The 13,340-nt window shown below is 42.3% G+C and overlaps 1 long non-coding RNA gene across 1 annotated transcript; it reads right to left on the bottom strand.

Annotated features, from left to right (window-relative positions):
• Window positions 1–11,198: 11,198 nt before the first annotated feature.
• LOC115366804 (uncharacterized) lies at window positions 11,199–13,105 on the bottom strand. Its single transcript, XR_003928866.1, has 2 exons — window positions 12,978–13,105; window positions 11,199–11,692 (listed from the first exon to the last, which is right to left on the bottom strand). It is a non-coding gene; the product is annotated as an uncharacterized LOC115366804 (long non-coding RNA).
• Between the last annotated feature and the right edge of the window lie 235 nt (window positions 13,106–13,340).

The following is a 13,340-nucleotide window of genomic DNA, read 5'->3' as shown; positions in this document are numbered from 1 at the left end:
GTGTTCAATGGACAGAAAATAATTATTTTCTGGTCCCCCCGTCGTTATGCCATGGATTACACAAATGTTTATAGGATTAAATAACAAATTTTCATGTCAAGAGTTTGACCGTTTATTGCGCCATTGTTCAGTTAAATGCTGTTGAGAAAACACAATTAGAGAGACTACATTCTGTGTCGCGTATGTGACGTCACGTCATCGCCGTTTCCCTCCATCCAGATTCAAGTCAAGATGCCGGTGTGTTTTGTTCCCGATTGTCCGCGTCTCCGAAGGCCGATGGAGCGCCGGGCCGGGCGGGAGGGCGAGCGGACCCCGCCGCCGGGCGGAAAAACTCAGAACCTCAAAAACTCAGCGCGGAGCAGAGAAATCGCCCTGTCTGTTGTAGGCTTCCAGTGCGGGTGGTGACGTATATCATTCACACCGAGAGCAGCGAAGAGTTGTAGTTCGCAAAGCGGGCTCACACAAAACCTAACATTATTAATATTCTTCGCGCTAAATTGTAGTCTTCTTTCCGTGAAAAATTATCTTTAAATATCACAAACAACATATGTGAAATCCATGGCACAATTCAAACGGGACCAGAAAATAATTTTTATCAACCCATTGGATCGCATTCATAATTTTTTGCTTTTGAGGACCCATGTACCGGAAGTGGGTGGGCGGGACTTCACCACTCTATAGCAAAAGCTCCACAGTAAAACACATGTTGGAAATCAACACCTGCTGGGGATGCACCTTGAATTTCTGGTTTCCAGTCGCTATAATGGAGCCTGATAGCAGAAAATATTCCAATGATCTAAATCATCGGTAAGCATCGTGTTGTGGTGTCGGTCCCTCACAGCCAAAGAGCGAGGCCGTCTCTTTACATTCACCATTTTATCAACGACGCTCAGCGACAATTTCAGCATCACAGGAGCAGCAGATGGACCAGAATGCCTTGCAGCAGTAGGGCATGAAACGCTTTGTACGAGGCGACAAAAATCTCGTTGAACGTCGAAGGTCTAAAATCGACGTCTGAGTGTGAGAGCACCGGAAGGATGTTTTTAAGAAACAGATTAAAAAGAATGAGAGAAAACTGGTTAACATTTCCCCCCCCTGCAATCTCAGCTTCCTAATGTCACTTTATTTATTATTTTTTTCTTTTCTTTTCTTTAACCTTTGCTTGTTTTTCTCAACGTTGCTTTGGAGCCAGCGTGATCCGAAGCGATCACGAGGGGCCTTTCGTCAGCACTGGCACGACATCAGATGTTTTTCTTCACATTTGTTCAGCCAGGCGTGTGTCTGGTTGCAGAAAACACTAAAACACTATAACGCTGGTTCACTTCCTAGTGCAGCCGCCTGCTTTATGATGTGTCTGGGTGCACCTACATGCACACCGCTGCTGCAGGAAGGCTTTTACACAACCCAGTTTGCATGGATTCGTGTAATAATCAGCGTATACCGCGTGACTGCAGAGCGTCCTGTTTAATGTGTTAACGGAACATCCCGGTTACTGTCTGAGACGACACGCTCAGTTTGATAAAGCGGAAAAGAAGAGATGACTCGGAGCTGAAACTGAATTCTCACTGTGCATGTGCTTATACTCTTCTTCTTCTTCCTCGTCTTATTTTTTCTGTTTGCATAATTTGCATTGGAGAGGACTAAAATGAGTCCCGAAGCTCCACACACAGGCTGAGAAAAGCCAGGTGGAATGGATAGAGTTGCTCCGTTTCTCATTTTACGCGACACAGAAGAGAAATCCTGAACTCCCAGTGTAAGAGAATGAAGAAACAGATAGAGAGAGAGAGAGGGGAAGAGAGAGGGGGAGAGAGAGAGAGAGAGAGGGGATGAGGTTTCCTGCCAAACTGCCTGAAGTGAAAACTCTCGGATCGTGGGAACTGTCGGCACGACGAGCTCGACAGAAACCAGCCGAGGCCCGACAGGTAGCTCCAGCGCTCGTAAAAAAAAAAAGCTTTTACGGGGTGTTGTGACAGAATGTGTGCTTTGGCATATGCTGCATGGACACACACACACACACACACATGCAGGAAAAACAATTATTACAAGGTTCTTCATTGTCAGCATTAATTCCCTATAATTAGGGCCCGAGCACTGGAACAGTGCGAAGCCCTATTGTTATTGCTTCGTTTTTTTTTTTTTCTTCTTCTTATTATTATCTCGTGTCATTAGGCCTTAATTTGACCCCCTAAACATGCTCAAAAACTCACCAAATTCGGCACGCAGGCCAGGTCTGGTGAAAAATTTGATAAAATGGACAAACGGACCCCCTAAGTGCAGAAATGGGCTCGGTAGCGCCACCTACGCACACAAAGGCAGCCGCTGCGGGCCACAGGAATGTGATACAAACACCAAACCAACGCCGAAATGTAGGTCTCATCAAGCCCTACAAATCACGTGCTGACACCCCCCCCTCTAAAACCAACAGGAAGTCCGCAATTTGCATTGGAATGTTCACGTTCACACCCAAAATTCCGCTTTGAACAAAATCTTTCTCCTCCCAGGGCGTAAATGTCAGCGGCTTGAAAATTTAACAGATGACAGAGGACAGAGTGCTGAACAAAAGTTGCTAAAGACTTGTTATTAATTCGAATCGTTTGGATTTTATAAGCCCTCCAAGTCGGAGTGGCCAGAGCCAAAACCTCATTTTTTCCCATGGAGTTTGGTGTGAACAGGCTGACTTTTGGCACTAATTAAGCCCCTGGAGTCTAAAGTAAAAGTCTGACGGCTTTGAAAACTATGCAGATGGAAAGAGGACAAAAATTCCTACAAAAATATGTAGTTTTGATGTGGATTGGACCAAGTTTGTGGGAGCTGTGAAGAGTTTTCAAACATTTTGGACTCTGGTGTGCTCTGCTCTGCACTCTGCCTGGACATGTGACTCACTCTAGCTGCCTCAGGAATGCGCAATACACACCCATTGTAAGAGCTCAGAGGGAGCAGAAAACACTCTCAAACTAAAACTGCCATAACTCAAAAACGGTAAAAGATAGCAAAATCATGTAAATGGGAGATTTTTAGATCCGAGTCTCATGACTCGATTAAGCTTTGAATCAAGTGTGTCACTCAAACGGTGACCGAGCTGTGACACCTCAAACAGGGGTGGGTTTTCTGGATTTCTCCACTGGATTGAATGAGGATTTCTCTGTCTGCCTGCATTTTGGTGTGATCATGCCACAGCTGCCACTACTCAAGTCAGTCACACACTAGGACATGCTAAGGGCGCCATCTGCTGGAGGGGCGCTGCTAGTGGCCAGAGGGGCACCAGCAGCGAATGTACTACCAGTGGGTTTTTGTTGGCATTGTGTGTGTGTCGGTCACACACCAGGACTTCCGTGGCCTTTCAAAATAAAAGCCCAAACTCTTTCAAAATAAAAGCACTGAAAAAAACCCTTAAAAATGGCACAAACGGACGAATTATCTGCACTTCGACACGCACGCTGTCCCCGACGTGCACGGGGGGGCGAGGGCCCGTCCAACGCTGCTTGCAGCTTTAATCCTGATTGTAATCCTAACCCTAACTCAAAGTGAAGAGAGGCATAATCTCCTCAGTGTGTGTGGGGGGGATCTCTTCATCTTTTTGTCCCAATGAGGACATTTGATCCACATTAAATGCAGAAATACCAGAACACACACACACACACACACACACACACACACACACACACACAGCACACACAGTGGTTTCTATTTCCTGTGCCTGGGGTTATTTTCCTCTGTTCAGCTGAGTGTGAAAAAGTCACACCCACTAAAGCAAAACAACTATATTTATTTAGAGTGGGAGGGCGAGCACACACACACACTCACACACACACACACACACACTCACACACACACACGGGGTTACTGAAGCCCCTGAAGAAAACAAAGATTATATTCCAGACTCCAAGTCGTTGGGTGAATCACACCATTTAATCTCAGTTTGGATCGCTTAATCCAGTAAATCACTTCATGGGTGTTATTTTCCACGTGTTTCATGGATTTCTGTTTCCAGATCAATATATATATTCATTTTTTTACTCATGATAATATACCTGTGGGGGCTGATTGATGGGTTATTGATCAGAAGTAATGACTCGATAATTACATCAATGTCTTCTGAGATTAATGGCTTTCAAGCTTTTTTCTGTCCTTTATATTATAGTGGAACAAAAACTCCCCACACATCATTGTTTCAGCAGCCCATTTCCTCCTGCGGGCATTTCAGCCACAAAGCCTCGTTTCCAAACCTAAACAGCAGGTGACAAAGCAACATGATTATTCTGGTGTTTTGCATTGAGGCATATCGGCTGTGAAGAGGAGAAGGGTTTTGTCAGTGTTGTTGTAATTCCTGCTTGTTGCCAACAGAGGTCGATAAAGAGAGCATCCAACACCCCTTTAGCTCCTGAACTCTGATTTTCCCCTTAAATCCTCCTTAAAGGAATACTACAACGTTTTGGGTAACGTACTCTTTACCCGACTTCCCCAGACTGAGACCAGATGTTGGACACCATTTTCACCTCTGGACGTCCAGCGGTTCAGTTCCTATGGATAGCATTTTGTGTTAGCTTAGCATAAAGACTTGAAGTCTATGGGAGTTGTTAGCCTGCCTCCATCAAAGTGAAAAAATAAACCTTACAGCAACTCTGAAGCTGTCTTATTTACACCAAGGGTCATGTGGATTTGAAATACATGTCTTTGGAGTCGCTGTGAGATTTATTTTTTCTCTTTGACAGAGCTAGGCTAACGACTCCCATTGACTTCAAGTCTTTATGCTAAGCTAACACGGAATGCTACCCGTAGGAACTGAACCACTGGACGTACAGAGGTGGAAATGGTGTCGAACATCTTGTCTTGGTCTGGGTAAGTCGGAAAAAGAGAGTTTTCCTTTAAATAGTTTCAAAACAACAAAAAGCATTCTTCATATTGTACAATGACGTCACACATAATTTGCATCTGCTCGTCATTCCAACTTTCACTGAGGCCACATGACACAAACACCTGGGTGAAATGGCATTTTTGACATTTTTACAGCTGCATCATTACACCAAGTGGAAATCTGTGCCTTGTTCATCATTTTGCACCTCAAACCACCACGGGGTCTTGGAGAAGGATTTAAAATAAAGTCCATTGGGTTTGAACAGGGGTCAGCTGCGCGTGCTGCAAAGAGGTCAAAGAGGTCAAAGCTTTGCCGGCATCAACCTGGTTCATCTCATTTATGTTCTGGAAAACACATCTAGAGCATTTTTCCCTCCACAAGCCATCTGGCAGTTCTATATTTTTTAGCTATTTAGCTGATATTTGAGGTCAAGGGTCAAAGGTCACAGAGCCTGAGAAGAGCCTGAGAAGAGATGCAGCATGTCAAACAGGCAGCACAGCATCCCTGGCTGGCTGTCTTACTGCCTGTCTCCAGCTCACTCCAATGAAAAGCTGATTTGAGTGTTTGATGGCTCGCCATAAGGGCTCATGGGAGTGTGCGCAGAATTTGAATGGAGGCTGGTTTTGTCTGTTGCTAAGAGGAGTCGGCGGGGCTGCGAGGAATCTGTCATTCAGAGGCGGCCCGGCTCGGTTTGCAGCTGATATCAAACCTCGCTGTCTTTTGACTTCCTCTCTGTGAAACACTGATCTAAACTCTACATCGCTGGAATATTTTACATCTCATTTTTTGTATTTTACTTGTAATTGCACAATTTTTCCCTCCTGTTTGGTGCCGACTTCACCTGTTTCAGTTTGTCATTTTGATGTCTTTTTTGTAGGTAGTCTTAGGTAGTCAGCCAGTCTCACATATTAAGAAATCATAAACATATAGATAAGCAAATACAATCTATAAATTTCTCTGTCAGCCTCAGTGGAGCTTTAGTTCACTTTGTAGGGAAACAGACTTTAATGCTTTTGTTTCTCAAATCCAACAAGCTCACAGTGTTAACAATGTGCTATTTATGCAATAAATATAACGAAAATATAATTTATATAGCACTTACTGTACACATCATCCACTTAAACAATCAATCAATCAATCAAACTTTATTTATATAGCACCTTTCAAACAAATACATGACATTCAAAGTGCTTTACACCTTGATTGACAAATAAACATAAAATAAGAAGTAAAGGACTTGGAGACCAATGCACACTCATAAAATATGGTTAGGTAAAAAATAAAAGATCAAGAATTTTAAAAACAATAATAATAATCAGACAAAAGAGTGATAAAAAGATTTAAAACAATAATAAAATACAGCAATAATAATAAAAAAAAAAAACTCAAGAATAAGATACTGAATAAAATATAAAAACAATATAAAAACAAAATAAAATGTAGAATATTATGAAACAATCAGTGAAATAACAATAAAACTGATACAGATAAAAATAATAAATAGAGTACCTATAAAAACTACAAGAACAGGAACATTTTCCCATCACACTACTCAGAAATGAATCTAGTTGGATGAAACTGATGCTGAAAGCAGGCCAGAATAAGACTATAAAGCTTAAATAGAAAATCATTGACTATGCCGGTCTAATTTTGGCTGCAATTTGTCACAGCCACATAAGGTAGCCTGCATCAACTCGGTCCCATTTCTTCACAAATCCTCCACTCGTTTCACTCCTTTATTAGCTGAGAAATCCTGCCATCCTTGGTCTTATGAAACCCTGCGGGATAAACTGTGAAACACATGATGGTAAAATGAATGAAAACACAAGGCCATCATTTTTAGCTCCTGAAACATCCACCAGTTGGTGCAAAATGAAGTTTTCACCCGACAGCATCAATACAATCATCAAAGTTGTGTAAGCCAGTTGTGCTTTTTCGTTTTTTTTTTTCCTGTCATTCTGTGTCAGAGAAACCAAACAAAAACTGAGGTAAACCCATCTGGATGTTCTTCTTACACTTTAACACCATCTTACATAAAACGTTGCTTAATTAATTAAGCATGGAGTTTGCAGTGTGTGACATCCAGGCAGTCTGACTGGTACAAAACCACACCGCCCTCACACTCAACAGCAGCTGCCAGTTTCTCACTGATCTGCATGACTGACAGTGAATATTTACCAGAGGCTTTTCTCCTTCATTTCCTGTTAACTCCACCCTGACTCGCTTGTTTGCAAGTTGAGCACAAGGCAGATGGAAAATAAAGTACCAGCTCTGCCACGCACCTGAAATGCATCACCATTTCAAACACACAGACAAGTGTATTCTCAAAAACACAAAGCTGAATGTTATAAGATGGACCATAACTACAATATGAAGCTCTATGGTTTACTGTCATGATACCAACCACCTTTATTTTTTATTTTTCACATGATGGACACTTTATCCATTCAGCTTCACTGGTAAATATCACTTAAATGCTCATGAGAAGATGATGTTATCAGCTCCTGTGTTGCTCTCTGAGTCATGTGTTATCTGACAGATCCGGATAAAGACGTGAGAGCGTTTTGAATCGCCTGCTTCCTCTGCTAAGTGGCTGTGGGTTGCTGCGCCTGCGGTCGGCACAAACCACGTGAGCCGAGTGAGTGTGAAACCATCAGGCCGGCGAGCGATGAGACGGTGAACTTAACAAGCCAGCGCCGTGGGCCATGAGTCCACGGCTCTTTAAATGAGGGAATACTGTGCAGACATTGCTGCAAATTTGTAGGATTAATGCACATATTTAGATTTAATGCACATACTTTGGTACAACTTATACGTAATGCACATACTCTTTGCAGTTTGTAAGGCACATATTTGTATATTTAGTATTTGTTTCTTGCTAATTCTCATAATTTAATTTTGTGAATTTGAACAACTGATTCTGATTCTGGACTGAAGACAACCTCTAAATTCACTCAGGCAGTGGATTCTTGAACATAAACAGAAGAAGAAGAAGAAGACCTGCGGTTAAATCAGCAGTGAGAGCCACCGTGGCTGAACAGAGACAGAAAGAGCGCCACCTACAGAAAGTCAAACTCAAATCAGCAGATGATCCAAGTCCCGCCCACAGTGATTGATTGACAGGTGATCTTGGGGGGGTGTACGGTGCAGAAACGCCACACATAATCAACGCTTAACCCTTCACAACCTGAGCAGATTCATTTCATGTCCTTCAAAAACATGGAGAGAAAATAATAAGCAACTCAACAAGAAGTTATTCAAAAATTCATTAAAAAAAATCACAAGAAAATGATCCAAAAATTAAGGGAAAAAAGTAAATTAATAAAATAGCAAAAAACAAAAATAGTTCAAAACAGACGAACACTCACACACAAAAACAGAAGCATGAAACTGACCTGAAAAGAAAAAAAATCCCTCTTATATAATTCTAATTATGTAGTTTTCTAGACATTTTTCCTCCTTTTTCTGGGGATCATTTTCTAATAATTTTTTCTCTCTCTCTCTGTCTTTTGGGCAATATTCAGGTCATTTTCTTTCTTTTGTATTTTTTTTATTTTTTTTTTTTTCCAGCTAACTTCCAAGTCATTTTCTTGTGACTTTTTACTCATTTCTTGTCTAGTCAGGTCTGCTCAGGCCTCAGAACTTGGGTATTACTGCTTTAATTTAATGCACTTTAGGGCTTGAGCTATAAAGTGTGGCATGTATATTACTTTACCACAAAACTGAGTGTCACTTTGTCGCCCATATTTTCCTTGTAAACACATAAAAAGGAGAAAAAAAAATGGTGTGAACAGCCAAGACTCTGTTCCTTGGTTTTTGACTCCGCCCTTTGAGGTTTAACTCAACCAATGAGATTATTTCTGCCCCAAGAGCGACTCTGCCTCCAAGAAATGTTTTTACAGCTAAAAGGTCAATCTGCTCTTGCTCTCCGTCTTTCCTCTCTTCACCCTCCGCCTCGCCTTTACCCCTCAATCCCAAGTCACAGTCGCAGCAAGATAATCCCAGATTAGCTCCGCAGCGGGACGTGGATTCAATCTGCTTTGATGTCTGCCTGAGGCTGGGCCGGGCCGCCTTCCCTGCGCTCTTCTGAAGGCCGCCGTGGCCACTCGCCCCCTTGCAACGCTCCAAATGAAACTACAGTACAACTTGGGGCCTCCGTGTCTGAAAGCTTCGCCTGTGAGCTCTCTTTATGTAACGCTCAGTCACAAGTGCCGGTAGCGTAAGTGGGATTACCGTGGATTTTCAAACCGAGCCCCACGGCGCCCCTTTGGAAATCAAACTGTGGCCACATTGCGGGGTGTTTCAGCAAAGCGTGACCCTTCAAAAAGGCGGAGAGAGCAGCTTCTGAAAGGCCTTCCCAGTTCTTCAGACGCTCATGTGCACCGGGCTGAAATAGTGCTGGTTTTGTCTTTTTTAGACTTCATTAAAAGATGATATCTGTCTCAAACATGAAAAATGGCTGAACTCCAGTGAGAAACAGAGAGAACACACCTTTATATGTTTTACGCTGAAGTTTATAGTCCATAAAACAACCACTGGGCTTGGAAATATTTGAGTGTGCAACAACGTCTTGTTATTTAAGAATTCTTACACATGGTTATAAAATAAAAAAAGAGACTGTGAAATGAGAGTAACACATGTGGGAGGTTCAGAGGAGAGCTTCAGGATATCGGAGATATTCAGGAAAGAAAACGCCGGAGGAATCTTTATCATTCACTCTCCCTGCACCGATTTTCCCAGCAGGCTTCGGGATTTAAACCAGCAATCTTCCAGTCATTAGATCGCCGTCCAAACCTCCTATTCAAGGTTTCATGCTCACAGTAATGATATCAGCAGACAACCAAAACAGCAGTGAGAGAGAAATAAGGCGCATACCTTATTTCGGAGCTAGTTTTGAAAAGAGAAAGCAATTAAAGTGGATACAAACACGGGTCTTTTTCAAATTTGAGGCTTCGCATTCACATTCCCAAGCAAAGCTTTGCCCAATTGCAAACAGGCAACTTCCACATAACTACATGCTACAGTTACCATGTTTTCTAAAGTCAGTGTGGTTTCATTTTCTGCATGAGGGCTTGTTTTTGTTTGTTCAAGCTTCACTTCACATCATTTTTTTTTTTTTTTTTTTTGCGTCTTGTTGTCCTATCAGGGTTTTTCCAGCCCGCCATGTTTGGTCGGCGTTTAGATCCTGTTACCAGATTCTTGTGTCTTTGTTTGTCAGCTTCTTGAGGTTAGAGGTTAGACTTCTGTTTCCCTCAGTTGGGTTTTTATCCTTGTTCAATTACTTTGCTTTGATGTGCTCTCTGCAAATATATTAAAAACATGGAAACTAAATCTGGTTCAGATCATTTTTACGTTTCGTCAGGCGGAGCTCCAAGACAAAGCTTCATGACATGAGAGCCCCAGCAAACATTTTGGGTTAAAGTTGGAGTGAAGATGCTGTTATCATATGAAACTAGACGACCCAAGAAATCAATTGATGCCAAACACTGATGGCAGGTGCGCCAAATATCACAAAATTCGGTTACATTTTGGCAAGGGAGAAACTGGCGTGGTCATCTCCAGCGGGGTCCCTTGAACTCTGACCTCCAGGAGTCTGAATGAAAATGGGTTCTCTCCCCTTTGCAGACGCGCCCACCTTCTGCTAATCCCATGCAGTTTGGGCCACAAAGCCTGCAGTCCACGTGTGTTCTTGCGGCCTGTTTTAAAATGGTGTGTGTGTGCAGACTGGGGCCTAAACAGTCTTGGAGCTGCATCAGTTGGCTTTGACTGGAAAGCTGAGACTCTTGTGGATTCAATGAGCCACATTTGATTCCTGTGTGATGATGTTCGCCCCCACAGGAGCCATTTCATTAGAGTGAGAGCATTTTTTGAAACTTGATGTCACTGTATAAAATGACCTATAGTGACCTCTAGAAGAATCACAGTCTCATGAAACTTTACAGACACAAACTAGAGAGCGAGGCCGTTCAGAGGAGGTCTGGTTTTCCAGGTAGAAAAAAATAAGGGTGAGTTTCTGACACATTTCCATGACAGAACCCTCATCATCCAGTCGTCGAAAAATGCAATTACTCACAGAAATCTCCAAATGTCAAAAGTTTTTGTCACCTAATCAAAGCATGAATTTCTCAATGCTGTTCCTCAAGGTCTTGGTGTCCTTATGTGGTATTTTGGGGGGATTTTTGACCATGTTTATTTATTGTTGAGTGGTCAGAAATGATCCAAATCTGTGTAATTCAACCCAAAACTTAAGACACATGGAAATGCATGGGAATGGCCATCATATTCTTCCATCATAATGCTCTAGCACTTACACACAGAATATATACATGTAAAAGAATACATGTCAAACCAAAACACAACGTTTATTACAGATTTATGACTAGAACAACTTGACACTCAGAGTTTGCCGTGTGTGAAATAATGTGCGGGTTTGGGCTCAAACTGCAAGTCCCGAATCTTCAGCCGAGACTTGGCCACTTCCTCCCCGTCTCCATCTGTCAAACACTCGCCGGGAAAGGACAAAGACAGTCCAGGCTTCACAACGCCGCTCGCCTGCCAAACACAGTTTCTCAAACACAAGATGACATGTTTCTCAACTCCTCACGAAACATTTTGCCCGTTTTTTTTTTAAAGTTTGACAGCTTTGTCTGTCGCCGTTTTTCAGAGCTCGACGGACACTGACTTGGACGCGACGTCAGGCGAAGCTCAGGCGGGCGGGAGGCTTCGTCTGCTCCACTCCGGCTCCCGTGGAGGGATGTAGTCCCTGGAAAGTTGCTTCGGTGCTGCCAGGGTTTCAACACGAGGACTCGCTGTGGATCTCTTTGCAGCTCTTGAAACCTGATGAATATTTTAGAGGCTTAAAAAGAAGACATACATCACAAACCTCTGGCAGTGATAGCATTTTCAGCACAAAGACTCAGTTCCAGCAGAGAATACCTTCAATCTCAGGAAGCACAGGGCTCAAAATCATGTGTTAAACGCTTGTAGTTTGCTGTATATTCAATAATACAGTTACAAAACAAAAAGACTAAAGAATACAGGATGAATAAAAATCTGGGGAAGTATCAAATAGTGACTTGGGCAGCGAGCATAGGCAGGGAGATTAATTACTGTAAAGATTAATTGTGTGTGACAGTCTGCAGCACAGGGCCAATTGAAAGAGCTGGGAAAACTGACAACCGAGTGTCTTAAAGGCAGAGTGAGTAGGATCTGTCAGCTGCGGTGTGTAAACACAACATTCAAAGTTGTCCTTCCTGGCTAAGCTGACCACAAGCAGCAGGTTTTTGTTTCCTAGGACCGTGATGGAATGAAATGACCGCCCAAAATCTAAAACATTCCATCACTGCTCTAGGAAAACAGATAAAACAGGCCAACGCTGCTTCGCTCTTCATCTTCATCATCGTCCCAGTTAAACTCTTTATTTAACCATTTAACTGTGCAATAGTGTATACCTGTAGGACTTGACAATAATTCAACACTGTAATATCCCTGTGTATATATGGTGTGTATTGGTAGACGTTTTAACATATGCTCAGTTTCTTATCTCTGTATTTATTGGTGTAACACTTGTAGCATTAATGCACTCATAAAGACTTAAAGCACATAATTTCGCACATACCTGCAATACAACTTATACACAACACATACTTTTTTAAAAATTTGTAAGGCACATATTTTTATATTTTGTATTTCTTTCTATTTTCTTATAATTTAATTCTTCTCGTGAGAATTGAGCAACTGCAAATTACCCATTTTGCCCCTCAGGGATCAATAAAGTATGAGATTGAGAGAGATTATTTTTGTATGAGTCTATACATTTTTTTTTTTTTTTTTGGAAAATCTTAACCATTCTGCCTTTAACTGAGTGATGTCAAGACCGCAGTCCATCTCAAACTGTCAGCATGTCAACAGTTTTCATGTTTGTGAGAAGTTTGTGAGAATTTGGGAAGGTCGTTCTCCACAAGGACACAGGTATCGACTTGACATACTTAATATTTGTTATTTAGTTGGTTTTATCCGAAGAGTTTTCACTGGAAGAGCACAAAATGATTCTGACCAATGAGAAAATGACATACAGTGTTTCTGGCAAACGGACAAAAAGCTCTGGAAAGGCTGCTCTTACAGTCCAGATCGATTCCTCCGGCCGGCCCAGCTCGTAGCAGATGTTGCTCTCCCTCAGCTTGGGCAGCGACAGCTGATCCAGCCGCGGAGAGCTGCCGGCTGATTTGGAGGCGCAGGAGACGAGGGACTCCACACTCTGCGGGACAAACAGGAGGAGGAATTGTCTTCTCAGTCATATTGGAAGCGCTGTTAGGTCTGTCAAGATGAAGCCTTCAATCAGCAATTACTTTAAGAATGAAAAAAACAAACAAAAAAAATGTCAGAGAGCTCGCTGTCAAAAAAATTTCTAGTAAGCTGCTGTTACAACACCAGTCCCATCTGAACACCATTTCTTAATTTTAGAACCAAAAGGCATGCAAGAATC

This window comes from Myripristis murdjan, chromosome 10 (genome assembly GCF_902150065.1).
Source record: "Myripristis murdjan chromosome 10, fMyrMur1.1, whole genome shotgun sequence".
NCBI classification, from domain to species: Eukaryota; Metazoa; Chordata; class Actinopteri; order Holocentriformes; family Holocentridae; genus Myripristis; species Myripristis murdjan.
This window is presented reverse-complemented; position numbering and strand designations above follow the sequence as displayed.